The following is a 24,705-nucleotide window of genomic DNA, read 5'->3' on the forward strand; positions in this document are numbered from 1 at the left end:
AGGATTCAGAACGTGTGAGAAAGTTGGGAAATGAGGGAAAGCAATAAAGGGACAGGAAAGGGCGCGAGAAGGGGGTGCAGTGTTGAAGGATTGGGGAGCAGGGGGTGTACCGGATGGAAGGGAGGATGTAGAAGGGATTCGGGGGAGAGTGCGTGAGAGGAGTGAGGTGTGAGGCTGGAGTAAAGGGCCGGGGCGCTTGGTGTTGAACATAAAGTGTCCAGGTTAATCTTTTATCAGATTCATTAGCGCTCCCTCCCTCTCTCTCCCTCTCCCCGCTCCCTCCCCCTGTTCTCCCTCGCCCTCCCCCTGCTGCCCCCCTCCCTCTCTCTCTTCCTCTCTGTCCGCTTGGCTCCAGGCTCCGGACCGGATTTCAGCCTCCCTGGGGGGCGGTGGGGGCTAGGGAGACATCGAGAAGAGACCAACCTCCCCGTAGGGTCTGTGGAAGGGAGCTGGGAGACCCCGGGGCACCCCTCAAGGAGCGGCAGGTGCCGAGCTGACGCCCCCTCCGTGGGAGGAAAGGACACAGCGCGGGTCCGCAGGATTGGAACTGTCTCTGGATGTGAGCGCCTAGAGACGAGAGGCTCCGCCGAGGCGCTAAGGTGCGTCGTGGAAACCCGCTCTGTGGACGGAAATGATACAGAGGTTGACATTCGGGAGTGCGGTGCTGTCCTTGGAGGTGAGCGCCTAGACGCCAGGGACCCCAGGGAGGCGCTCCCTGCGCAGGCGGCGTGAGCACGGCATCCACCGGGCGGGCCTTTGATCCTGGGCACCTCTCGCCGCTGAGCCCCGTGGCACCTCACCTTCTGCGGCTTCAGGTAAGGGAGAACTGTGATGGTGAGAAGGAGGAGGGGGGGGGTGAGGAGAGAGAGGGTGGGCTAAAAGAGGAAACAAGGAGGGGAGATGCTAGAGGTAAAGGGAAATTAAGTAAGGGGGAGAGAGGAAGAGAGATGGAGGTGTGTACTGGTGGTAGGAGGGTGATGGGGCGTGATAGGAAGAAGCGATGAGAGGATGAAAGGGATGGAGGAAGTGAGGAAAAGAAACAGAGCAAACAGAGTCAGGATAGGAAGATGCTGAAGGTAAAGAGGGAGAGGGAGAAGAGGGAAGAGAGATGAAGAGGAGGTGCAAGGAACAAAAGACGAGAATTATAGAAGGGGAGAAACAAGGAGGCAAAGGAAGGAAAGGGATGGAGAAGCAACTGAAACTTGGGAGAAGGGAAAGGGAAAGAAAAGAAAGACACTGAAAAGAGAGGAAAGAGGCAAGGGAAGGGATGGACAAGTAACTGAAGAGAAGAGAGGGAGAGAGGGAAAGAAAAGTAAGACACTGAAGAGAGAGGAAGGAGGGAAGAGAGCGGATGGAGAAGTGACTGAAGAGAAGAAAGGGAGAGAGGGAAAGAAAAGTAAGACACTGAAGAGAGAGGAAAGAGGCAAGGGAAGGGATGGACAAGTAACTGAAGAGAAGAAAGGGAGAGAGGGAAAGAAAAGTAAGACACTGAAGAGAGAGGAAGGAGGGAAGAGAACGGATGGAGAAGTGACTATGGAGAAGAAAGGGAGAGAGGGAAAGAAAAGGAAGACGATGAAGAGAGAGGAAGGAGGGAAGGGAGCGGATGGAGAAGTAATTGGGGGAGAGGGAACCATAAGGAAGACAATGACTTGAAGAAGGAAGAGAGAGGAAGGGGGGAAGTGAACGACAGTGAAAAGGGCGAGGGAAAGGGGAGATGGAAAAGAGGTGGAAGAGATACAAGCAGTGGTTTGGGAGAGTAAGAGATAGAGCGAAGAGAAAGATGGAGAGAGCAGACAGGGGATAGAAGAGTAAGATTGTAACAAGGGAGGACAGAGAGAAAGAGGCGAGGAGAAAGGAAACTGGCAGACTGATGAAGGGGAGGGCAAAGAGAGAGGTAGAAGGGAGAGGGGGAGAGAGAGCGCCCGAGCTAAAGTCGAGGAGTGAGGGACGGGAGGGAAGAGACAGGCGGCTAAAAGAGAAGGCAGAGATAAGGGAGTGAAGAGACAGGTGGCGAAAGGGGAAGGCAGAGAGAGGTGGAGAGGAGGGAGTGAAGAGAGATTGAGGGGGAAGTGAAAGGTCATGGAAGGGACGGGAGAGAGACAGGTGACAGGTTTATAACAAAGTTCAGAAACTGACCGAAGTTCGAGCTCTATTCACATATCCGACTTGGGGTGAAAACTTCAAAATTTAATCACAGGATGAGGAATAACTTTCCGGAAGTAGTAAAAGGACATCTTAATGTTTAAAAAATGAGGATTCTGCGAACCTATTTCACTGTTTTTATTTTGTTTTCTAAATTTAGTGGATACATTAATTATGCAGGTTGTGGTGATTCAAATTAGAAAAATCTAAGTATTATTGGGGACAAATGTGAATTTTTTTATTTCGTTGCTGCTGAATACTTTTTTAAAAAGTTCTGGAAAATTAGCAATTGTTTCATCTTATCCCACTATAGCAGGACACGAGCTTAACCATTTCTCTATGTGTTTTTTGTCCACCTTTGTGTGTGCATCAATCATGTGCAGATAGTAACTAATCGATACCTTAATTTAGCTTACAAAAATCTTTATTTCCAAACTTCAGAGCGCGAAGATCACTTCATCAGGCTATATACAAACGAGAGGATATATACAAGGCTATACGAGGCTATATAGAAACGAGAGGATATATACAAGGCTATACGAGGCTATATAGAAACGAGAGGATACATACAAGGCTATACGAGGCTATATACACACGAGTCTTTGAAAACAAGTACGGCTTGTGCCATTGCAGTAATAGATAAAAGCCAAAACAAGAACATTAAATACAGTGCTTAAGAATTTAAGATTAAAAAAACAACCAAGGGACAAAATACCTGTTTGGGTGTGGCCTGATGTGGTGGCAGGAGATGGCAGGACTGGCAGCGGAGCACCCATGGAGAGAGAGATTCAGGGCTTTGTCCACAAAGTAAACACGTCAAGCGCTACTTTAAGACCTGGCCTGGGGCCACATGTATCAAACAATTTAGTTTTCTAAAACGTTGCGAATCGGTAGTTTCGCCTGTTTGCAACTGCAAAATGGCCTTTTAAGAAGTATAAAAGGCTTTGTAGTTGCAATTTTAGGTCATCGTAAAAATTGTGATTACCTAAAACTGAGACTACAAATAGGGAATCACAATTTGTGATTCCCTTAGCACATGTACCAAGCATTTTCTCTAAGCAAACTGTGCATTTAGGAAATGCTATTACCGTCGACTCCAAGTCACTATGTGCAAATCTTGAAAAATGCATTTTTCAAAGTGCCATGTAGCGCGCACATGCGCACATTTTGTTTAGGTGCTTGAGCACCCTTGGGTGTGCATAACCTAATTTGCGATTACCAATCAAGTAACCACAAATTAGCTATTGCAGAACCATTCATACCTATGAGCCATGCAGCCCATAGGAACTCATGGCGTAGTATCACTTAATAGCGATTCCGTAATTGTGATTGCGAATCTTAGGGGACTAGTATTAGGTAACCGCTATGTTCTTGCGTATCATTTTGCATTCCTTAGAAAGCGATTACTTAAAATTCGCTATTGAAGGAATGCGAAATGGATTTTTGATACAAGTGGCCTTTGATGTGTTCAATAGTTGAGGCAACACAATATGATGATTGACGGAATGCAGAACATTGTCAAACATTCACCCACAGTCACAGATCTGAGTTAAATCCATCGTTGTTTTGCTCATATGCAAATGAGTCTTGACCTTGCTCCCCATTGGAACCATGCAGCTCGCACTGTCAGGCCAGGTCCTTCCTGGATGGAAACAAGCATCCTGGGACTAGTCGAAGACTGGAGCAGCGCTTTTTACCATCCTTCACAGCGCTAAATGGTTGCTTGACATAGAAACTTTAAAGGCACAGACTGCTTTTGGCTGACAATGAAGCAGCATTTGTTGACATATGTAAAGTGAAACACAACACAGTAACATCCAAAAAGCACTACAACAATACAATGCATAACAGGGCACAACAAAACACAGAATGCTGCACAACAACCACCATGCAATACAACAATGTAACATTGCATTCATGAAGCACATGTGTTAGCACAAACCACAGAACACATCCTCACCACAATAAAATGCTACACAACAAGTATACACAAACCTGCTTGACACACTTTACCACCTCCAGAAACCTGCTCTAATAATATGGTGGTAAAATGTTTTTGCACCAGCACTGCCTTAACATACTACCAAAGACATGACATAGCACCAGACAAAAGTGTGTTAACTGTGAACCTGGCCCCATGTGTTTAGGGTCATTGAACAAGAATGGCCGACTGGGGAAGTCGTACAAGGCGACAAGGGTCAGTCTGCAGGACATGTGAGATACAGAGGGGAGCTTGAAAATGAGAACACATCGGGACGAATTTACTAAGGGATTGGACTGGCGCTCATGCGGTGCAAAGCAAAGTAGGGCGCCGCGAGGCATCGCAAAGCACTACAAACAGCAGCAGTGGGTCGGATTTCACATACAAGAGCAATGTTGTGCTCAACCTGAACCTCACACTGCACTCACACCCATGTGTACCATCGGCCTGATCATGTATGCAGGGAGCGTCCCTGGGGCGGGTGCTGCCAAACCTTAGGGTTTGGTGCAAAGCCAGATTTATTAAAATCGTGTGATCTGGCTGTACCCCAAAGATTAATGCCAGAGAAATGCAGGCACACGCGAGGGGTCCAGCGGTCTATCTCCGGATATACCTACATGCAGTAGGTATGTTCTTTACTCTGAAGCATACATCCGACATATCTGCGATCCTAAATCTTACATTACACAGTGCGGGGTCTCCTTTGGGCCCCAGCGTGAGGCTCTGTGTGAAGGAGAACAGTGCAAGATTTAGTACAAGTGCCGCTGATGACATCATTAGCTTAGTATAGTGCTGGGCTATCTTCAATCCGTCGCTTGACGCAGCGCTGCAGTTTTTCACGCAGCGCTGCTCGGCATGAACGACTGTAAATCTGGGACGTCGTTTGAGGTATTCCTAGTTCTTGCCCTGAGCTGCGCCCTGAGGGCAGCACTTTCTGCCATTCACATTTACTCCCTTTCATCCCTTCCTAAAAATACTTGGGAACGTATAACTTTCCTCAAAATATTGCACGGCTGGAGTTGGAATAGTAAATAAACCGCTAGCAAAGGTTTGGGCAATAGGGCATGTCTGAAATGAACGAGCAAGGGTTTAGGGGTGCTGCTGTGCAAACCAAAATGAAGCACGTCTGAATAATGTTCCTTACTTCGGGCATGCGCAGAAGCCACATATTGAGTGAGTAGCTTCAAACCAAAGTGTTCAGGTCACAAAGGTGTTTCTACAAGCCCTGCACATCTGACTAACACCGTGCCAACATAAATCGACATTGCATAATTAAGCCATGAAGGAGCCAACTTCGTTATCTATCTGAAACAAGATAAACAAAGCTTAAATAAATGTATATTCCCTCTAATGAATGTATGATTGGGGAAACAAAGAATTGGCAACAAGTTAAAGACGAAAACAAACAGAGGAAACGGACAGGCTAAATAAAGGAGGACAGTTACAAGGTAGAACCAACACAGATCTGACAATGAGAAGTGCCCATGGCAATGGCCAGCAAGGGACACAGGCAAAAAATCTTTTAGAAGACAAGTAGGCGTGGCGTTTGTTGACTGTTCAGGCACAGAGAGAACAAACACACAAACATTCTTAAAGACATTTACGGTCTCAGATTCACACAAACACATTCACCAATTTGCACAGGCTAACCGGCAAATATGAATCCTTCAACACAGACAAGCAGACACACTAACCCACCAAGAATGTAGGCACCTATCAACAGACTAATAGATATATACAGGCAGATACTCCCTGAACAAGTTGGCAGTTCGGGCTGGACTGTGCCCATTGGAGCAGGGCCAAGATTAATCTGCATATGGCTGGGTCCGAACTGAGGTGGCACGGTGAGCAAAATAACAATAGACTGCGTTGTGCCCAAAGTAATTACCAGTAACTGAGATTAATTCAAGCATCCCTCCATCACTCTTTTGTAGATTTCATTGTGTTGCCCTACGTGGGACGGGTGTGCCCAAACGTGGGTCCCGTGCACACTGTGTCACTGGAACCAATCTATATCTGGCTGGTGATCCCTTATCAGTGCCAAGCTAGTCCTGGGTTGCCTGTGTTCCTGTTCAGATAGGGCCTGTCTTGGCACGTCAGTTTGACAGCTCCCATTGAAGCAGGGTTAAGACTTATTTGCATATGGCTGGGTCCAAACTGAATTGGCATGGTATGTGAAATGCCAACATGATTACCAACAGCTGAGTAAAGTCAAGCATTCCATCCATCACTTTTTTGTATGCTGCCACAAATAGCCACAAGAGGGCACAAGATTGCAGTCAAAGGGCGACAAACATAGCCTCATTGGAATGGAAAGGGATTGCCCATAAGGCAAAATATTCATTTGTTTGCAGCTCTGAAAAGTCTGGCATCAACCTTGAAAGAGAGTGACAGGAGGTGTGTGCAAAACAGAGACAGTAGATGTTTGTGAGGCAGGAGGTGTGTGTGGGATAAGAGGCTGGTGAGCGGTGAGATACCAGATACATATGTGAGAGACAGACACAGGAGAAACAGAATACACAACAGAGATAGAGGGAAAAGACGCATAAGAGACAGGAGGCGAGTGAGAGGCCGGAAACTGGAGACCTGTGAAAGACAAGAGACAAGTGGGAGCCAAGAGACATATGACAAGAGACAGGAAAAGCATGAGAAATATAAACAAATTGCAGTGGATGCAAAAAAAGTAATGAGCACACTGTACATGCAGCAGAGAGGTTGTATGACTATACAACGCAGGCCTTTACCACACATATGCCTTTACCACACAAGGCAAGTATTGATAAGGTAAGTTTACCCCACCTATATATATGTGTATATATATACATATCTATGTATAAATGTATATATATGTATGTATATATGATCAAATTCGTTTTATGTATTTTTTTGGGGGGAAACCTCCTCAAATCCACCTTTCTACAACGCTTTACCCCTACCCAACCCCATAGTACAACAATACCCTTATCACCTATACCCTTACCAACCCCTAACTCCTAAAAAAGCCTTACCACCCTATACCCCTACCCACACCTAAACCCTAAAAATACCCTTACCACCAATACTCTTCCCCACCTGTAAACCCTAAATATATCCATACCGCCCTATACTCTTAACCACCCCATATCAATAAAATTACCCTTGCCACCCTTTATCCCTGCCCAACCTTAAACCCTAAATATACTCTTAACTCCCTAGAACTCTACCCAGCCTTAAACCCTAAAAATTCCCTTACCAACCTATACCCATACCCACCCTTAAACCCTAAAAAAACCCTTATTACCCCACACCCGTTCCCACTCTTAAACCTCCAAAATACACGTACCACACTTACGTAAATATACTTACCATGCGTTGAAAAGGCATGCATGGTGAAGGAATATGCGCGGTAATGGATCGCGTGATAAAGGATTGCATGGTAAAGGCCTTGCATGGTAAAGGCATATACGTGGTAAAGGCATATGCGTGGTGAAGGATTGCGTGGTAAAGGCCTTGCATGAGAAAGGCATATTCGTGGTAAAGGCATATACGTGGTGAAGGATTGCGTGGTAAAGGCCTTGCATGGTAAAGGCATATACGTGGTAAAGGCATATGCGTGGTGAAGGATTGCGTGGTTAAGGCCTTGCGTGATAAAGGCATATACGTGGTAAAAAGCATATGCGTGGTGAAGGATTGCATGGTAAAGGCCTTGCGTGATAAAGGCATATACGTGGTAAAGGCATATACGTGGTGAAGGATTGCGTGGTTAAGGCCTTGCGTGATAAAGGCATATACGTGGTAAAAAGCATATGCGTGGTGAAGGATTGCATGGTAAAGGCCTTGCGTGATAAAGGCATATACGTGGTAAAGGCATATACGTGGTGAAGGATTGCGTGGTAAAGGCCTTGCGTGATAAAGGCATATACGTGGTAAAGGCATATGCGTGGTGAAGGATTGCGTGGTAAAGGACTTGCGTGATAAAGGCAAATACGTGGTAAAAGCATATGCGTGGTGAAGGATTGCATGATAAAGGTCTTGCATGATAAAGGCATATACGTGGTAAAGGCATATGCGTAGTGAAGGATTGCGTGGTAAAGGCCTTGCGTGGTAAAGTATTTATGGGAATGGCATGCTTGTTTAAGGCAGCTTGTAAAGCTGTTTCTCCTGGAGAAAGTAAGATTTCTCCTCGATAGTCAATACTTTGTTAATTCCCCCAGCAGCCTTAGCGTCGGGTATGCATTTATCTGCAAGGACACGCCCACTTCGGTGACCTCATCCAAAAGCTGCGAATAATGCCACAATTTAATGGAATAGAATCTTTAGGAGTAACTTCATCATGCAAAGACGGCTGTCAACGAACCTTCATCAAGCACTTTCAAGTGTCACTCAGGGGCTTATCGGTGTAATGCGGGTTGTTACAGCTAGAAAGCTAAACCTGGATACAGGGAAGTCAGAGATGGGGCAGTGTGAGGCATTGAGGGCCAGAGCTGAGGGCAAAGTGTGAGTTATAGGAGCAGAAGAGGACTGGCTGGTAAAGGGACACTCTGAATCAATAACTGGCAGAAATACACCTCCAAAAAAACAAACACATCGCAATATACTCATCGGGAAAGGTGGAAAAGCAGAGCCGAAAAAAGACAAGCTGCGCTGGGAAAGAGAAAAATAAAGACAGGCGGAAAAGATCAGACCGAAAATAGACCAAAAACAGTCAGGGCCTACTCCAGGATTTCCTGATCTGACAGCGCTGGGACGCCCACGGGTACCTACGCGCTCTATAAATGCCGCACAGAATACAACAGAATAAAAGAAGGGTGGAGGGGGTAGAGGGAGGGGCGGGCAAGCCTTGGGGGGGAGGGTGGTGGAGGGGTTCAGGAACCTACTGTTTTAGACACTGACAATCGGTCCAATTTTACACCTATCTAAAACAACAAGAAAATGTGCCTTGTGAACTTGGTTCCAGACACTGTCTGTCTGATTTCAAAAGATAATTTCTAATTTAAACTTATGTTTCCCACAGAAATTGTAAACTTATGCTTGGCATCAATTCACAAGGGGATTCCTGGCAGGTTTAGACCATTCACGGAGCCCTCCACGATAAGTAAGGAATTCTATCCACATGTAAATCCCACTCAAGCGGTGGGAATATGGCTGCTCCGATATATTCCAAGGCGTGGTTAGCCACAGGGGTTTGGGAATGTCCACTAAGAACTACGGGCCTTATTTACAAAGAATTAACGCAGCGGGGTGCCGCAAGCCATTTGGCTGCGCCACGTTGCGTTCATTCCGAAGGACAGGGATGCGTCATATCTACAACGATATGACGGATCCCTTTGCTCTCCCCTGCGTCGGCGCACAATTAGCTGCCATGCGCCAACGCAGGCAACCTTGCACCATGGTGCAAGGATGCCTGCGTCTAACCATGGTGCAAGGATGCCTGCGTCACAGGGATGATTGTTTATGAGCAGGAAGGTGGCCCTTCCTGTAGATAAACAATCGGAAATGGCATTTTGAAACGTCTGTGTCTGCTGCATTAGCGCACATAGAAGTTGCAAAACATCATTTTTAAAATGATTGTTTATGTGCAGGAACGGACACAAGAGGTGATTTCCTTGTTCAATGTGTGCTGCGCAACGCAGCACGCATTGAAAGAGGAAAAAAATGAGGAAAAATGAATACATTTCTCCTTGGTGTGCCTCCCCACGCCTACCCTGGGGAGGTGTACCATTCAGACGCATTTCCAGGTTTACGATTTCTCGTAAATGTGGAAATGTGTCAGGTTCCATGGGTGTTGTGTGAGAACACCCACAGCAACACCCATGTCACGCCCCTTTCATGCAAAGTGCTGCGTGTAAAGGAGCCATATTTACAAGGACAGGAAAAGCCACCCTTCATGGCTTTTCCTGTCCTTGTAAATATGGGGCAGAAAAATGCGCCGCCGGTGTGTCACAAAAAGTGATGCAGCGCAAGGGGCTTGTAAATAAGCCCCTACGTTCACAAAATCCTCAAATTTCCCTTTCCTTTCTGTAAATGTTTGGATTTTTTCTCCAGCACTCTGCTGGTTTGAATCCCATTCCAAGGTGGGAAGGGGACTAATCCACCCCCAGATTTAGAGGAGGTGCACGAGAACAATTTTCTCCAGACGGAAAAATATATTTGCTGCAATGGAGAAAAAAGTCATAAAATATATGTATTTGCCCTCTGTGGAGGCCTTCACCACAGGGAACTCTGCACAGCTCTAATGGGATCCCGATTAAAAGATCCCATGAGGTCCACAGAATCCTCGTGAAAGCCTGCACCTTGCACAGCGTCATGCGGATTTCTGACCATTTTTGGGAATTCCAGAAAGCAATAAATCTGCACTTGGATGTAGTGAAGCCCCTATGGGGCCGATTCACCAGGGAATGTAACAGCACATTGGTGAGCGCCCCGGTTTAGGTTCTCTAAATGCTTTTGTGAATGAACCACAACACATCTAAAATAAAAATACAATGAGAATTTAATAGGAATGACCTCACAATTCGTACAAGCTGAAAGGACTCTGCCCTCTTCGCACATTTCAATTGTTAGGGAGTTGGATGTTTATGGGATGATCACGCAGACATGTAAGAGCACGTAAAAGAGTACTACGGGAGTCTATGGGCCCGATTCACAGAACTAACAAGACAAAATTCTAAACTTACTACCATTTTGGTATTCACAGAAGTTAGGAGTCCTAACTTTAGGACTCCTAAATGCCTTCTGTGAATACCAAAAGTCTTAAAATTAGGATTCTTCTCAGGAGTCCTAAAGTTAGGAGTCCTAACTTTACTACTCCTAAACTGAGAAAAATCCTAACTTTAAGACTTTCGATATTCACAGAAGGCATTTAGGAGTCCTAAAGTTAGGAGTCCTAACTTCATGTGTATATGGACATGAGTAAGTGCCTTCTGTGAATACCAAAATGAGTAAGTGCCTTCTGCGAATACCAAAATGGTAGTAAGTTTAGGATTTTGTCTTAAGTTAGTTATGTGAATCGGGTCCTTACTTCCTGAACTCTTAAACACTTTTGTGAATCGGGCCCCAATGGCTGTAGATTCACTGCTTTCTTTGTGAATCCGCCCTGTGTTATTTTTGTTAAGATTTTCTTTGCGATAACACTGCACCCAGGCTGCCTTCTCACAGGGACACATGCCATGCCAGGGCCTTCACTAGTACCCACTGGAAACAGCTGCCTGTCATGGCCCACAGGGTGGGGGTGGAGGGTTGGGGTCGAGGGAGGGAGCAGAGCACATGTTCCCAGATACTGCTGAGCAAGACCATGTCTAGGGGGTTCGAGCTATAGGGCATGTCTGAAATGAATGAATAATGATTTAGGGGGGCTGCGGTAATAGAAACTAAATCTGTCTTTATCGTTATTCTTACTTTGGGCACGTGCAGCAGCAACATACTCCATGGGGTGCAGGTCACAAAGCTGCTTCGACAAGATCTGCGCGTCTGACAACATAATCAACATTTCAAAATGAGCTTGGTAGAGAACCAACATTGTTACCTATCTGGAACAAGTTAAACACAGCTAAAACAAATGTAGCCTCCCTCTGATGACTGTATGTTTGGACAAACAAACATTGCCAACAAGTTAGAGATAAAAACAAACAGGGGGAAGGACAGCCTCATAAAAGACAAATGGAGAAATAGAAAAGATCTTACTGTGATAATGGTCCATGGCAATAGGAGGAGGGAGCAGCAAGGGACACACTAAACAAGCATTGGCAAAGTCATAAGGTCGCCCTTATGCGAGAGCTATTGGCTTTGTCCCTGCATTTTAGCCATGTTGTACAGCAGCAAGACTGCCGTAAAGCATGAGTAAAAGTTAGTGGCATGGCGTAGAGTAGAGTAGAGTAGAGTAGGGTGGTATAGAGTAGAATGGCGCAGAGAAAAGTGCAGTAGAGTACAGTGGTATATAAGAGAGTGGCATAGAGGAGAGTGGCACAGAGTGGCGTTGAATAGACTAGAGTGGCATAGAGTAGTGTAGAGTGGTGAAGAGTAGAGAAGTGTAGAGTAGAGTGGTGTGAATTAGAGTGGAGTGGTGTAGAGTGGTATGGCATAGAGTGGTGTGGCATAGAGTGGCATAGGGTAGAGTGGCACAGAGAGCAAAGAGTGGGGAGGCATGAAGTGGCATGGGGTATTGTGGCGCAGACTGAAGTGGAGTTTCATAGAATGGAGTGGCATGGAGTGGTGTGACATCGAGTGGAGTGGATTGGTGCAGAGTAGAGTGGAGTGGTGTAGCGTGGTATAGAGTAGAGGAGTGTAGAGGGGCCTGGAGTGGCGTGGCATACAGTGAAGTGGTGTAGATTGGTGTGGCATACAATGGAGAGGCTTAGAGTGAAGTGGCCTAGAGTGGAGTGGAGTTGAATGGCGTAGGTTGTAGTCACATTGGGTAGTATACAGTGGCATAGAGTGGAGTGAAGTGGTGCAGAGTGGCAAAGAGAAGAGTGGCATGGAGTGGTGTAGTGTGACCTGAAGTGGTGTAGAGTAGAGTGGTGCAGAGTAGAGTGGCTTAGAGTGAAGTGGAGTGGCATGGAGTGGAGTTGCGTGGAGTGGCATTCAGTGGTATAGTGTGGCCTGGAGTGCCATAGAGTAGTGGAATGGAGTACAGTGGCATAGAGTGGCATAAAATGGAATGGCATAGAGTAGCATGGAGTGGCACAGAGTGGAGTAGCACAGAGTACAGTGGAATAGAGTAAAGTGGAGTAGAGTAGAGCGGTTTGTCATAGAATTGAGTGGAGTGGAGTGGAGTGGCGTAGAGTGGCACAAAGTAGAGCAGAGAGAGTGGCATAGAGTAGATTGACGTACACTGGCATACAGTGGCATGAAGTGGAGTGTTGTGGAGAGGCATACAGTGGCATAGAGTGATGTAGAGTGGAAAGCTTAGAGGCAAAAGGGGATCAAAGGCTGAAAGGCAACGAAAATAAACATGCAGTGGCAAACATCATGAAGGTGTAAATGTGTTGTTTGTGTGGTATTTGTACATTGTCACGGGTTAATCCAATCCAAGAAAAATTTAATTTTATTTCAGTTGTACGCCAAAAGTAATCCAAAAGATGCAGGCGTAGAAAAACACTGTCCAAAAATGTGTTTGAAACCACAACGAATGGAGAAAACAGCACAAGAACTGGAAACAGAGGAAGTGTCCTAAAACGCATATCCCAATCACAGCACGATAAGAGGCCGGACACTATTTAAGTTGAATCAATCCGTGCTTAGTCCATGCTCCACAGAAAGACAAGAAAGTGACGTCTGGCACACACTGGCAAATTAGGAGTTAGCAAAGATGATTGACAATGAAGCCAAAGAATGGTATGCAATGGGTGGGCTCCAAGCCGTTTATTGTAAACAATATCCTTCGCAAGCGAGAATTTATGCAGCGCATACACTATCACAGATGAGACATAAAAGCACTTCAAAGACAGTAAGTGTTGCTTTTTTGATTTTTGCAATTCCAGCACAGAGATTACATGCACACAAACCAACATTCCTAAAGCCATATATAGTCACAGGCCAACAGATATAGAGAGACCAATTTACACTTGTTAACAGACAAACATGCACAAAAACCAATACAGACATTGGCACTCACACTACACCCCAACAAATCTCAGACACCTGTTTACACAGGTCAAAAGAGATCCATGTGTCCCTGCACTCAGCCCATTCAACACACTGGCACTAAGATCAGCAGACATACTAGTACGTAGTTACACAGTCCAGCAATCATAGATATATATTCATACGCACAGACCAACAGATACGTATGAAAAACACACACAGACACAAATGTACACTCTCACAGGCAACACACATGAAGGCATCCTTACACACTGACACAACAGAGGCACTTATGGTATAGGAGCTGCATGCGTGAGCTCATAAACTGAGTGCATGAGTTTGGGATGGAGTAGGAAAGAATGCATTTAACATCACGCTATCAAAAAGGAAGCAAGCAGTGGGACATTTGTGACAGTGGTTGTTGGAGGGCATGACCTGATCTTATTTATGGGGACTTTTTCAGTGGCTGTTGCACAAGCAGTGGGTGAGGTGGTGGCCATCCCTGGCATGGTGTTGGGTGTTTACACTCACAGGGGAGGCTGCCACAGTGGATGCACTAGACATCCACATCTGTCTGCCACTGGATTATGCTTTCATCTAGGTGGCTTTCTTTCTTGTGGCCGCACTGTTCATACCACCTGACTCTAACCAGATCTATCCTCCCTGTCCACAACTTCTGCCAACCAGTGGAACTGGGACACAAGCATTTTTTAAAACATCTAGATTATAGTGGAAAAATATGGAAAAATGAAGATATCTATTGATGATGTTCTGGTCATATGGAAAGGAACACCACAAGAATTCAATATACTTTCAGAACACTTACAAACTTCCCATCACTCAATAAAGCTCAGAATGATAGCTTATGAACTTTGTAGACACACTCTTCCTCTCTGAATTACTGAGAGGTGAAGAGCCATGTCCACGTAGTCACCAAGAGAGGACAAGTTCTGAGAAACCGCGTGAACAACTGCGCGTTCAGGAAGTAAACAGAATGGAGACGCAAATGCGCGATGGAAGACAGGTACTGGATGCACTGGAAGCCCTCATGAAATTCCCAATGTGGGCCGCCAGGATGGGGGCTGATTTTGGGCTCCAGGGGGGCTGTTTTTGCTACTGGGGGCTGGCAATATCGGCCCCTATTCACAAAATCGTCCGAAACCGGCCCTAGCAAACAGCTCGGCCTAAACCCGCTCCCCCCCCCCCCAGGGGGGGGCGGCTGAGCAGTTTTCCAGGGCTGGATTTGGTTCCCAGTCTGGCCCTAGCACTGGCACAGCCCTCAGGCCCAAAGCACAGCCTACACCCTGGACCTTTCAAGATGGCCCACCTGGAAGTGCCAAGATGGCCCACTTGGCAGTGCCAAGATGGCCCATCTCGCAGTGCCAAGATGGCCCATCTCACAGTGCCAAGATGGCCCATCTTGCAGTGTCAAGATGGCCCACCTGGCAGTGCCAAGTTGGCCCATCTCGCTGTGCCAAGATGGCCCATCTCGTAGTGCCAAGATGGCCCATCTCGCAGTGCCAAGATGGCCCATCTCACAGTGCCAAGATGGCCCATCTGCCAGACTGCAAAAGGCCAGTTGAAACTGGTGTCAACTAAGCATGTGAGGAAGAAGCCCAAGTTTGACATCTTTCATCTGAAACAGAACTCCACCCTTCCCTCTGGTCTGGTGGACTTTGCTGGCTGCGGAGCACCCCTCCAGAAGTTCAGTGGAACCACAGTGTGCTTTAGGCCACGGTAATACCCAGCTGCATGCGTATCACAGCATGACGCATAATGCTGGCAGACTGTGCTATGAGCCACCCCTGGTAAGCGCTAGGGGCCTTATTTATGAAGGCCTTGCAACACTTTTGTGCTGCCGTTGCATCACTTTTCATGACACAGCAGCGGTGTAAACAATGCGCCACGCTGAGCCATATTTACAAGGTGATGCATCTAGGAAGATGAGTCACCTTGTAAAGCCCTGCGCCACATCATACCTGCATCAGGTATAATGTATGCAGGGTGGGTGTTCCTACGTAACAAAGGGTTATAGAAGTGACGCAGTGAAGTCTATTAGATTTCACTGTGACACTTCTATAACGCCACTGCGCCAAAACCTTACGCCTGCCTCATGGCAGGCATACATGTGAGGCAGTGCCATAGGCACAGGCCTACCTCATGCAATGCTGGAGTTGCGTCATGCTAGCGACACAACTCCATCAATGCTTGACATTTGTGCTGACAGATACGTCCGGATTTTTGATGTATTTGTCAATCCTTGCGACATGGAGCACCGTACATTAAATAGGGCGCATCCATTGTGTCGCAACGGCGGGTGCAGTGAAAACTGTTGCCTCGCAGTTTTATCACAGTGATGCAACAGCTTTCATAAATGAGGGCCAAGGTGTGGGTGTAACATAGAGAGGGACACGCTTGCAATTAGCTATAATATGGGGCTAGCATTAACACCTTTTCTAGGACCCTTTCATCCCTGATTGACATCACAAATCTTTTAGGAAATGACATATTTCTGACAAATTGTTGATGTTTCTGTAGTGCATACTCATTACAGTCCCTTTAAAAAGTATGCTGCAAAAGGGGCAGTAAAAAGGATAACCAGAGGGATAAAAAGAGGAGATTCTTCCTGAGACAAGACTTTTTGTGTTCTCAAAAAATTAGTCCTTTTTGTGAATATTTTAAGCTGTGAGACAGGATTAGGGTGTATCAGACAGAAAGAACGTCTTGATACTGTTGAGTGGGCACAGGTTTAATTTCCAGTGACATTTCTGGACTGGATAAATTGAACTCAGCTGTGCAAACCTGCATTGACATTTGCACAGTCCGGGAAGTATAAAGTGACATTTGCGCTGGCAGATTAGAGCACAAATCACAATTTTCATCAGCCTTTTGTGAGGTATGTCTATAGCATTGTTGGCTGTGATGTGAGTTTTATACATGTTTGGACACATTCTGCATGCGTTTGTCAATATTTAGAGTTAGGATAAACAACTGCGTTTAGAGCTAATCTCAGGTGTCATCTCTCTAAGACGCTCATGTGTGTTACAGATTGACACTCTCTTGGCTTTAGATATTAACAATGTTGACAAGTGAAAGCTTCTTGTGCGAGAGCAGCTGGCATCACGCTGGCCAGTCACAAACCCTTAAAATGCGAGGTCCGTATTGGGGGTGGGGGTCCTTCTATCTTAGGATGGTTGTACTACTGACTATTGAGCCCATAAACATTGACATACAAGAATGTTGTAGACAGAATATCTAAAGGAAAGTGCATATCGGGAATTCAGATTTACTATGCCTGACTCCATGTCTACGTGCATGGGGGTTTGAGTGTGTGAAAAAGTTTTTTCATTTGCCAATAACATTGGCACCGTATGACAACATCTTCAAAACTAATACAATGCTCACTTCAGCTGCTGTCTTGAAAGTTTCGTGGTGATCTGGCAAGTAAGGGCTGAGAAAAAAAGGGGGGGTCCCAAAATGTGTTTTCTCTATGTTAATTCCCATAGGACTATTAGACACAGCTTCATCCGGAACTGCGAAACGGAATTACACCAAATTTGGCAGGAACGTAGATGTTGGTCCAGGGAAGTGCCTTTTTGTGATTTGGTGTAAATCCGTTAAGTAGTTTTAGAGATATTCACCGAAATCCAAATTTATACATATAGGGACGTGGAGGTTCCGCACCCCCTTCCGACATTGTGCTGAAATCTGATTATCTGCCAACACTTAAAACCAGGAAGTGTTGGCAGCCATCTTGAGCCCAGTACCAGAAAAACCGATGAAAAAAGAAAAGGGGACAGGGTAGAAATACCCTGACCACCTAAGCCTCCTGGAGGGGGGGGTCCCACAGACCCCACAGGACCAAAAAAAGCATTAAAAAACACACCTCCTCGGGGCATTGTTTATAATTTATGCAGAAGTTGCCTGCTCATAACTTCTGTGCCCTGGGACTGCCACCATCCCAGTGCAAATGTGCAAATAATGTAGGGGGGGCATGTGGCCTCCCCACAGGCCAGAGGAGCGCCACCTCCCCAAGGCTAAATATAACCTTAATGAGGGGGGTGGCACAGCCCCTGGGAACACCACCTCCCCGGGGCTAAAATGAAATTAATGCAGGGGGCCAATGGGGCACCACTGCAGCCTCTGGGACCACCACCTCGCCGGGGCTGTGTGGTACAATGGAGGAGGGACCCTTGTGGAGCCATTGATGGCCTTGGGGACCGCCACCCCCCAGGGCAGGCTCCTGCTATGTCCTGGTGCGCCCACCCCTAGAACATAGTTGTTTGCTAATGCTTGGGGGAGCTTTACCGCTCCCATCAAGCTGTAGCAAGCACTTTGTTTCCAGCTAGCGAGAGCATTAAAAATGCTCTTGCTTGCTGGAAGCAGAGCAAAATTGCTTTAAGAGAGAGGGAGCTGCATGTTCAACATCTCCCTTTCTGTAAAAGCAATACCACCCTCCCCCCCCCGCCCCCCCGCAGAAGGCGGGGAGCCGGAAGGGACCAGAATGATCTTGAGCCTCCCCACAGTCCCCATCAGTGGTGAGTAGGTACCCTGGCTGGGACCAGGGCACCCACAATAGAAGCCAAGCCCCTGGGGATGGTGTCCCCAGGGCCGGTGGTGCCACGTGGCCCCACCTCCCCATCCAAAAAGGCCTGGCCCCAGGAGATGGGGTTCCCAGGGTCGGTATCTGCCCAGGGAAGGGGGGCCAAACAGCCCCTCCCTATTAAATACACTTAAAAAATAAAACAGGACCGGCAAATCGCGGGAGGTCCCTCCCTCTTTCAGCAACACTCTGCAAACGCTCCTCCTGTCGCACAACTGGTTGGGGAACGAAGTCCCGTTGGGTGCAGTGGGTCCTTGGGGGCCAACAACCCCTCCTGTTGCCTTTGGTAAGGCCCACACTGGGGGTCTGCTGGGAGATGATCGGAGGCCCTGCCCCCTATATGCACAATTCTGTAAATGCACCTCCTGTTGCACTACTGGTTGGGGAATGAAGTCCCAAGGGGGGTTGGGGGTCCTTGTGGGCCAGGAACCCCTTCTATTACCTCCAGTAAGTCCCACACAGCTGGATTGATGAGAGGGCTTTGAAGGCCACACCCCCTTTCTCCAGCACTCTGCAAAAATGCTGCCTGGCACATTACTGGTTGGGGAATGAAGTCCACTTTAGTCCTGAGGGTCCTTGGGGGCCAAGTACCTCTCATGTTACTTCCACTAAGTCCCACACTTCGGAACTGCTGAGAGGTCTTCAGAGGCCACGACCCCTTTCTCCACCACTCGGCAAACGTACCTCCTGGTGCACTACTGTTTGGGGGATGAAGTTCCCTTGGCTCTTGAGGGTCCCTGGGGGGCCAACTACGCCTCCTATTACCTCCAGTAAGTCCAACTCAGCTGGATTGGTGAGAGGTTGTCAGAGGCCATGCCCCTTTCCTCCACCACTCTAGAGACGCGTGTCCTGGCGCACAACTGGTTGAGGAATGAACTCCCCTTGGCTGGTGACGGTCCTTGGGAGCCAGCTACCCCTCCTGATACCTCCAGTAAGTCCCACACAGTGGCATTGCTGAGAGGTCTTTGAAGGCCATGCCCCCTTTCTCGATTACTCTGCAAATGCAACTAGTAGTTAGAAAAACATAGAAATTCACTTTAAAACCAAAGGTTACAGGGATGTTATAGTTAGAAAATAGAATTAAAAAAACCTTAGAAATTCATTGAAAATAACAAAGGTTACAGGGACATTATAGTTAGGCTAAGATTTCACTCGTATCAAACCAGTGAAATTCAGCAGGTATAGTTACCTGAGCGAACTATAACGTACGCCGCAGCAATGCACTGCTTAAGACCTCACATATTACATCACTCATGATATTGACAGTGACATCACTGATGGCATCACCGAGGACATCTTATATGGGCGTGCATAAAGCAAAATTGTTTTCCAGCGGGTGTGTTTACTGCTGATATGTGAGCAATAAATCAACAAGCATTGCCAAAACCAGTCAGTCTTATCCTTTTTGATTACCACTGATGGCATTGCCAGGGCTTTTAAAACTGGATTGGCACTGCCAAACCATGCTACGTTGACAGGCCAACTTGAAACTGTTGTACTGTGCTTTGAAGAGGGCCATTACTATGCATGACGCAACATGGATATATATCACAGAATCCCCCTCGAGTCTTTCTTGGGGATATGCGTTTCAACATAAGGGGAAACCGTTTTTTGTTAATATATTCAATAATGTTTAGGGAAGGTATAGTTTGTATGATCAATAATGTTGTTTCAACAATCAAAAGGCCTTCTACAGGACAATTGTTTTTCCTATATATTCATAAAAAAGCAAAAAGGACACATTTTTATCACACCAGTTCATAGTTCCTCTGAGCAACTAATACTTTACTCCAGAATGCTGGCCAGTGCAAACAATGACACGCCCCCTTCCAGCAGATAGTAACCGAATATTGATTTTCTGTTTCCAATTGTTTTCGACAAAACAGTGATAATAAACACTGGCAGACATAGCTTTTTCTGCATTGGCCATTCGGGATTTCAGGATATCGAAGACCTGCGGAACACTGCAGTAGGTCCCAGAGGTGGACAGCGGGTCTTATGTTGTTTACATAATGTATTCACAAAATGTAAAAAAAAACACCGTCTGTATTGCACTGTAAATGATAACATTCGCTTGTTTGTGTATCTTAATGTTAACATTGTGGGTTCTTCGGTATAAGTCGTGTATATCTAAGAGAGGGAACATCTCTCAGTAATAATGACGCCGAACGGTACAATTTGAAAATACAAGGCAGTATTTAGAATTTGCCTGGCAGGGCCCACTGCTAAGAGTGGCGGATGTCCTGTCCACAGTGCGTGGAGGGTTGTTGCTATAATGCACGTGTAATAAGTCAGACATCCGGCACATTGTGACAGAGTTCCCCATCTGCCAAACTCTGGCTAAGCCCCAACATCTCGTATGACTTACACTATTGGAGTCCCGCTACTCATAACACATTTTGGACTTCATTTTGAAATAGAAAATATATATGTTTTACACTGAAACTAATAACTCAGTTGAATAAAAAGGGTTGCAGAAATCTTGAAATTGGATTAGAATTGCCATGCGGCCTCTGCAGCTCTGACCTTCAAAGGGTCTTTGCAGAATATGTTCATACAATATTATTTGAGCTCTTTGACTTACTTTAGATGTCTCATTGCCTGACATGTTTGCAAAGAAGCGCTTGTGTTTATGTTTGGGATCCGCACTTCCTCACAGTTTGCATAACTTTAAATAACTATGCGGCTGATTTAAATTTGGCGGACGACTTGTCACTACAGCAGGCGGACTGAGTAAATGACTCCGCCCCTATGGTGGATGGACGGCTCACCAAATTCATAAATGACTGCCGAGCAGGTGGTCATTTATGATGCATTGAGAGGATCCGCCGTCACGGTACTTCCTGCCCATGCAGTTTGCTGTTCAGTGCAGGGCTGCGTCAGCATTACGCAGTCATGCACCAAACATTTTCTTTTTTATATTTTCAAAAAGAAAATCCCGAAACGGCATTTTTGTTTTTAAAATGAAAAAAATGCTCCACTCACCATGGGAGTCTTACATTGGGCTCCAAGTGCCCTGCTGACAGTTGTAGAGCACTCAAGTGACCTTTGCCCCCAGCCCACATGTTGCCAGTGAATCGCCGGCTCCCTCTCTCTGAAGAGGTCTGAGAAGCCATCTGTGAGAGGATGGCTGGTCCCAAATGTGCTGCAGGTTTCCAGAATGGAAGGCACAGGTCAGCCATGCTTTGCCTCCGATACTGTTCTTGCTATAGAAATACCACACACATACACACATGCATAGAAGGCATTACATCCTAGAACTGTCCCAAAACACAAGGGATGTATTGAGTGAGGACATTTTTTTCAACACAGGACCAGCCCTGGAATCATGGTGATTATTATTGACAAATCAATTTTATTTTATGACTCACGAGGAATGACATCCTCTTTATTTATTCAGCTTTATATGCCATTATTCTAACGGGAGGCGAAGGCCCGCGCCTGTACAAGTGGCATAAAGCTCCTGATGTTGGACCCTGGTAGGTCTCTGTAGACTGACAGGGAGCACCCCTGTCTGAGGGTGTCTGATCTGTAGGGCTGTGCTGTCTGCACACCAAGATGGTGAGATCTGTGGAACTTTTATTGCACCACACCCGTGCATTCATAACATACATGAACATTTTCCTGAAAGGTTATTTTGGAACGTGGAATGAGGAATTAAGTTATATGAACTATCCTATTTTTGTCTCCATCTTTCCTAAATGTTCTAGTGGAGGGTGAGCCCAACCCACCCATGCCCTGGAATGACCAGGTGTGCTTGGCAGAGCCTGAAAGGAGTGGGGTATATCTCGAGGGCTCTCCAGGATCCATCTGTGCTGTTAACCTATTTATATGAAACCTTAACTGTAGAAGCGTCACTTCCTCCCAGAAACTCAACTTCCACCGTCACCCCAGCGTTCGGGGGGTCGCCGGTGGGGGAAAGAGGGAAGTGCTCAGGAAGAATGAATCTGCAGCCCCTCGCTTACAAAGGCAAGAAGGAATTTCTAAAGGTGGTCCTGCCCCCTCCCCTCCATCTGTGTCTGCATCACCACCCCCCAACCTCAGGAATGCAGAAATACATTTCCATTGTCTGGGAGGTCTCTTCTCTCCTCATCTTGTGCCAAGCTGAGCCAGGGGCATCCAAATGGACCCCCTTTAATACTCTGAGCCAGACCTTAAGTGCGAACACATTACTCACCTCTTCATTTTTTCACGTTTACGATCACAGGTCACTGCTTTTCAAGTCTAAATTGATTGCTATTTCCCAATATACGCATCTAGTCCTTACTCTACATGCCTACCGCTGTGCTTCAGCAGTGGATATACTGTCTACTCTACACTCCTGCCGTTGTGCTTGGGCAGTGGATATACTGTTCTACTCTACACTCCTGCCGCTGTGCTTGAGCAGTGTATACTGTTCTACTCTACACCCCTGCCGCCGTGCTTGAGCAGTGGATATACTGTTCTACTCTACACCCCTGCCGCCGTGCTTGAGCAGTGGATATACTGTTCTACTCTACTCTCCTACCGCTGTGCTTGAGCAGTGGATATACTGTTCTACTCTACACTCCTGCCGCCGTGCTTGAGCAGTGTATATACTGTTCTTCTCTACACTCCTAACGCCGTGCTTGAGCAGTGTATACTGTTCTACTCTACACTCCTGCCGCCGTGCTTGAGCTTTGGATATACTGTTCTACTCTACACTCCTGCCACCGTGCTTGAGCAGTGGATATACTGTTCTACTCTACACTCCTAACGCCGTGCTTGAGCAGTGTATACTGTTCTACTCTACACTCCTGCCGCCGTGCTTCAGCTTTGGATATACTGTTCTACTCTACACTCCCGCCGGTGTGCTTGAGCAGTGGATACTGTTCTACTCTACACTCCTGCCGCCATGCTTGAGCAGTGTATACTGTTCTATTCTACACTCCTGCCGCCGTGCTTGAGCAGTGGATTTACTGTTCTACTCTACACTCCTGCCGCCGTGCTTGAGCAGTGGATATACTGTTCTACTCTACACTCCTGCCACCGTGCTTGAGCAGTGGATATACTGTTCCACTCTACACTCCTGACGCAGTGCTTGAGCAGTGTATACTGTTCTACTCTACACTCCTGACGCCGTGCTTGAGCTTTGGATATACTGTTCTGCTCTACACTCCTGCCGCCGTGCTTGAGCAGTGTATACTGTTCTACTCTACACTCCTGCCGCCGTGCTTCAGCTTTGGATATACTGTTCTACTCTACACTCCCGCCGGTGTGCTTGAGCAGTGGATACTGTTCTACTCTACACTCCTGCCGCCATGCTTGAGCAGTGTATACTGTTCTATTCTACACTCCTGCCGCCGTGCTTGAGCAGTGGATTTACTGTTCTACTCTACACTCCTGCCGCCGTGCTTGAGCAGTGGATATACTGTTCTACTCTACACTCCTGCCACCGTGCTTGAGCAGTGGATATACTGTTCCACTCTACACTCCTGACGCAGTGCTTGAGCAGTGTATACTGTTCTACTCTACACTCCTGACGCCGTGCTTGAGCTTTGGATATACTGTTCTGCTCTACACTCCTGCCGCTGTGCTTGAGCAGTGGATACTGTTCTACTCTACACTCCTGCCGCCATGCTTGAGCAGTGTATACTCTTCTACTCTACACTCCTGCCGCCATGCTTGAGCAGTGTATACTGTTCTACTCTACACTCCTGCCGCTGTGCTTGAGCAGTGTATACTGTTATACTCTACACTCCTGCCGCTGTGCTTGAGCAGTGTATATACTGTTCTACTCTACACTCCTACTGCCGTGCTTGAGCAGTGTATACTGTTCTACTCTACACTCCTAACGCCGTGCTTGAGCAGTGTATACTGTTCTACTCTACACTCCTACGGCTGTGCTTGAGCAGTGTATACTGTTCTACTCTACAGTCCTGCTGCTGTGCTTGAGCAGTGTATACTGTGCTACTCTACACTCCTACCGCCGTGCTTGAGCAGTGTATACTGTTCTACTCTACACTCCTGCCGCCATGCTTGAGCAGTGTATATACTGTTCTACTCTACACTCCTACCGCCGTGCTTGAGCAGTGTATACTGTTCTACTCTACACTCCTGCCGCCATGCTTGAGCAGTGTATATACTGTTCTACTCTACACTCCTGCCGCCATGCTTGAGCAGTGTATACTGTTCCACTCTACACTCCTGCCGCCGTGCTTGAGCAGTGGATATACTGTTCTACTCTACACTCTTACCGCCGTGCTTGAGCAGTGGATATACTGTTCTACTCTTCACTCCTGCCGCTGTGCTTGAGCAGTGGATATACTGTTCTACTCTACACTCCTGCCGCTGTGCTTGAGCAGTGGATATACTGTTCTACTCTACACTCCTACCGCCGTGCTTGAGCAGTGTATACTGTTCTACTCTACACTCCTGCCGCCGTGCTTGAGCAGTGGAT

The 24,705-nt window shown here is 46.7% G+C and overlaps 1 protein-coding gene across 1 annotated transcript in view; it reads left to right on the top strand.

Moving 5' to 3' along the window:
• Positions 1 to 362: 362 nt before the first annotated feature.
• The window catches only part of CASR (calcium sensing receptor), a 606,327-nt gene continuing 581,984 nt past the window's right edge, over positions 363 to 24,705 (top strand). Inside the window, exon 1 of the mRNA XM_085621014.1 lies at positions 363 to 815. The gene's annotated coding sequence lies outside the window, so the exon portion shown is untranslated. The remainder of the gene's footprint in view (positions 816 to 24,705) is intronic.

The sequence above is a fragment of the Triturus cristatus genome, chromosome 8, assembly GCF_964204655.1.
Source record: "Triturus cristatus chromosome 8, aTriCri1.1, whole genome shotgun sequence".
Taxonomy (NCBI): Eukaryota; Metazoa; Chordata; class Amphibia; order Caudata; family Salamandridae; genus Triturus; species Triturus cristatus.